The following is a 4,330-nucleotide window of genomic DNA, read 5'->3' on the forward strand; positions in this document are numbered from 1 at the left end:
ATGAGGCTTGTTTAGATGCATGAGATGAGGCTTGTTAAAATGCTTGACATGAGGCTTGTTCAGATGCTTGAGATGAGGCTTGTTCGGATGCTTGAGATGAGGCTTGTTCAGATGCTTGACATGAGGCTTGTTCAGATGCGGAGTATGTGTAGTTCCTTGAGATGAGACTTGTGCGGAGTGCATCCCATGTGAAATTACTCCATATGTGTAATACTCCATTTTGTGAGGCTTGTATGTGTAACTCCATTTTGTGATCATTTTTACTCCATATACTTTTTCTCCATTTTGTGGGACTTGTATGTGTAATTCATTTGCTTGTGTGGAGTACTCCATTTAAATGAAAGAGAAGAGAAGAGAGTAGTAGGAGACAAGATGAGTGAATTTAGAGATGAGAAGATAATTTAGAGAAGAGGAGAAAAAGCAAAGTAGTAGGAGAGGAAAGGAGTGGGAGAGGAGAGGAGTATGGAGGGCACAAGGGAAGTACACTAAACTACAGATGCAAGAAGAGAAAGAGAAGAGAGAAGAAGAGAGAAGAGAAGTCCTACTGTAACTGAAAAAGTTTCAATTAAGTAACTGAAAAAATTCAGTTGATGAACTACTGCTGTCCTACACTAAACTACTGTTGTCCTACACTAAACTACTGATGTCCTACACTACCGCAAGTGCTATACTACTGTAACTTTTAAATTAACAGAAAAAAATTCATTTAGTTTTACTTAAAGGAAAAGATTCATTTTAAGCTAATGTACCAAGTCAACAGAAGATTCATGACAAGATTAACAGTAGCAGAAGCTTCATGTGCTAAAATCTGAAGCTTCATGGGCAAAATTACAGAAGCTTCATGTGCAAAATTACAGAATTTGCAAAACTGAAAATGTGAATCAGAAAATAAAACGACGCCAAAATAAAATTACTGGAGAGCATGGCATTATACCTGATGTTTCTCTTTTGTTCAGAATTTTTTCAATGAAACCAAAATAGTACCGCACTTCATTTTAAGCTACTCCATACTCCAGTTTACTCCATTTAGATAGGAGAAGATAAGAGAGTTTAGAGAGCAAGGAATATTTACTCCATTTGAATTAAGGCCTGATGTATTGCAGTTTAAGTGTCAACAAGCAATGTGGTCTACATTTCCATGCCACTAGTCTAAATATCTGTGGAGTATTTTTTTACTAAAATGTGATTCAGAAACAATGCAGAGTTGGCTCTGTTTAGATGCAAGTTAAACTTATAGAAACGTACTTGGAGTACAATTTTCCTCTGTAGTCGGAGTATATGTTTACTGGTTTAGACTTAATAACATGAGTAGCTCAGAGCTGAGACCTGAGAACTAGGCACTCAAATTTCTGCACTTTATTCTAGCCTCCTGCATATTGCAAATCAAAGTGCACGCACACACACAGATACAGTAGTTTCAGATATCTACAGTAGCTTCAGGTTGGTTGCTCTTGCTCCTGTAGAAACATGAGTTTGTTACCTCTGATTGTACTCCTAACAAGGTTCTCCTTTGTAGGGCACTCCAACAGAAAAATGATCAAATTATGCACTTCCAGTTAGCGTTATGCTACGTCTCGAGCTTGCGTTGGATTTCCCCGAAGAGGAGAGGATGATGCAGCACAGTAGCGTAAGTATTACCCTCAGTTTTTGAGAACCAAGGTATCAATCCAGTAGGAGACCACGCGCAAGTCCCTCGTACCTGCACAAAACGATAACTACTCACAACCAACGCTTAGGAGTTGTCAATCCCTTCACGGTCACTTACGAGGGTGAGATCTGATAGAGATAATATTTTTGGTATTTTTGGTATAAAGATGCAAAGCAGAAAGTAAAAGCAAAGCAAGTAAATAAAGTAATGGAGATTGATATGATGAGAATAGACCCGGGGGCCATAGGTTTCACTAGTGGCTTCTCTCAAGAGCATAAGTATTCTACGGTGGGTGAACAAATTACTGTTGAGCAATTGACAGAATTGAGCATAGTTATGAGGTTATCCAGGAAATGATCATGTATATAGGCATCACGTCCGTGACAAGTAGACCGAAACGATTCTGCATCTACTACTATTACTCCACTCATCGACCGCTATCCAGCATGCATCTAGAGTATTAAGTTAAAAACAGAGTAACGCCTTAAGCAAGATGACATGATGTAGAGGAATAAATTCATGCAATATGATAAATACCCCATCTTGTTATCCTCGATGGCGACAATACAATACATGCCTTGCAACCCTTTCTGTCACTGGGTAAGGTCACCGCAAGATTGAACCCAAAGCTAAGCACTTCTCCCATTGCAAGAACTACCAATCTAGTTGGCCAAACCAAACGGATAATTCGAAGAGACTTGCAAAGATAACTTAATCATACATAAAATAATTCAGAGAAGAATCAAATATTTTCCATAGATAAGCTGGATCATAAACCCACAATTCATCGGTCTCAACAAACACACCGCAAAAAGAACATTACATCGAATAGATCTCCACGAGAGAGAGGGAGAACATTGTATTGAGATCCAAAAAGGGAGAAGAATCCATCTAGCTACTAACTATGGACCCGAAGGTCTGAAGTAAACTACTCACACTTCATCGGAGGGGCTATGGTGATGATGTAGAAGCCCTCCATGGTAGATGCCCCCTCCGGCGGAGCTCCGGAACAGGCCCCAAGATGGGATCTCGTGGATACAGGAAGTTACGGCGGTGGAATTAGGTTTTTGGCTCCGTCCCCGATCTGTTGGGGGTACGTAGGTATATATAGGAGGAAGGAGTACGTCCGTGGAGCGTCAGGGGGCCCACGAGGCAGGGGGCGCGCCCAAGGGGGGAGGGCGCGCCCCCCACCCTCGTGACCGCCTCTGGCACTTCTTGGAGTAGGGTCCAAGTCTCCTGGATCACGCTCGGTGAGAAGATCACGTTCCCGAAGGTTTCATTCCGTTTGGACTCCGTTTGATATTCCGTTTCTTCGAAACACTGAAATAGGCAAAAAAAACAGCAATTCTGGGCTGGGCCTCCGGTTAATAGGTTAGTCCCAAAAATAATATAAAAGTGGAAAATAAAGCCCATTATAGTCCAAAACAATAGATAAAGTAGCATGGAGCAATCAAAAATTATAAATACATTGGAGACGTATCACGTTACATCACATCATGCTATCTGCAGTGTGAAGATAGAGATGCATGTTGTTCAGTTGCTTGTTACTAAAACCGAAAAACAGAGCAATTAAGATGAGGACAATACAGCACATCACCTGCTTACAATCTCAAATTGCTTCGGTTCATCGGAAGTTATAGCCGCTAGTCGGCGCATCGGTTCAGTAGAGAGAGAAAAACGAGTTGCAACTGACAGAATGCATAGCTATCCACAGCGCTTGGGAGAACGGTTACAAAGCCAACAGTCTTCCGCTACAAATCATATTCATGAGGTAATTGCACAAGGTTAGCTTCATTCAGCTCAAACCTAAAACCATCGTCGATCATTGTTTTATTATTAATCTTGGAAATCATTCCACATCTTCTGATTGAAAATAAGTTACATACCTTATGTTCTCAGCACGGCATCAATTTTCTTCCTGCTAAAAAAAGGCCAAAGTAAAGATATTTCAAAACAGGAACACATGGAAACCAACATAAAAGAGTGGAAGAATATAACTGAACTACCTTATTCATGATTCTGTTGGTGTGCCAAAGATCAAATACAAGCACTAGATATCCTGGCTTGATGATTGTGATGTCCAGCTTCTGTTACAAAGAGGTAACAAAAGAGCGATAATTAAGAGTACATCAGAGGTAACAAACTCAGAGTACTGGAACATTTGATGCACTTCTCCTTTGTAGGGCACTCCACATGGTTCGTGGCCTTGATGATTGCGATGTCCAACTTCTGTTACAAAGAGCGATAATTAAGAAGAAGAAGAATAAGAAGAACTAATCCTAGGAGGAGTAAATCTGAACATGGGTAGTGCAGAACAGAGAGCGAGATGGTACCTCGTGTAGACTGTAGAACAGAGAACAGGGGCAAATCTAAACATGGAGTAGTCACTGTTCACTTTGACGATGCCTCCCCGTCCGCAAAGCGGACGCCTTTCCGCCGTGGCGCGCAGCCCGGCTCTCCGCGGGCAACCTCCACCACAGTCCACCTCCACCTCCCTCGCACGCCCCTCCCCGGCCTTCACGGCGGAGAGCGGCGGCCCCCGAGCAGACCCCACCACCTTCCACCTCCACCTCCCCTGCACTCCCCTCCCCGGCATTCGCGGCGCCGGTGGCGAGAACCCACTGGTCTCCAAGCTGCTGACCCAGTTGGGTGTCATCCACCCGCTCCCCGCCCCACCCCCGC

General features: G+C 42.8%; 1 long non-coding RNA gene across 2 annotated transcripts; it reads right to left on the reverse strand.

Annotated features, from left to right (window-relative positions):
- Positions 1 to 3,036: 3,036 nt before the first annotated feature.
- On the reverse strand, positions 3,037 to 4,133 carry LOC119293794. 2 transcript variants are annotated; one of them, XR_005143217.1, is made up of 6 exons: positions 3,982 to 4,133; positions 3,819 to 3,877; positions 3,655 to 3,735; positions 3,535 to 3,569; positions 3,246 to 3,399; positions 3,037 to 3,151 (listed from the first exon to the last, which is right to left on the reverse strand). It is a non-coding gene; the product is annotated as an uncharacterized LOC119293794 (long non-coding RNA). The 2 variants fall into 2 exon arrangements; XR_005143216.1 differs by having other exon boundaries at positions 3,655 to 3,877.
- Positions 4,134 to 4,330: the final 197 nt, after the last annotated feature.

Source organism: Triticum dicoccoides, chromosome 4B (genome assembly GCF_002162155.2).
Source record: "Triticum dicoccoides isolate Atlit2015 ecotype Zavitan chromosome 4B, WEW_v2.0, whole genome shotgun sequence".
NCBI lineage: Eukaryota > Viridiplantae > Streptophyta > Magnoliopsida > Poales > Poaceae > Triticum > Triticum dicoccoides.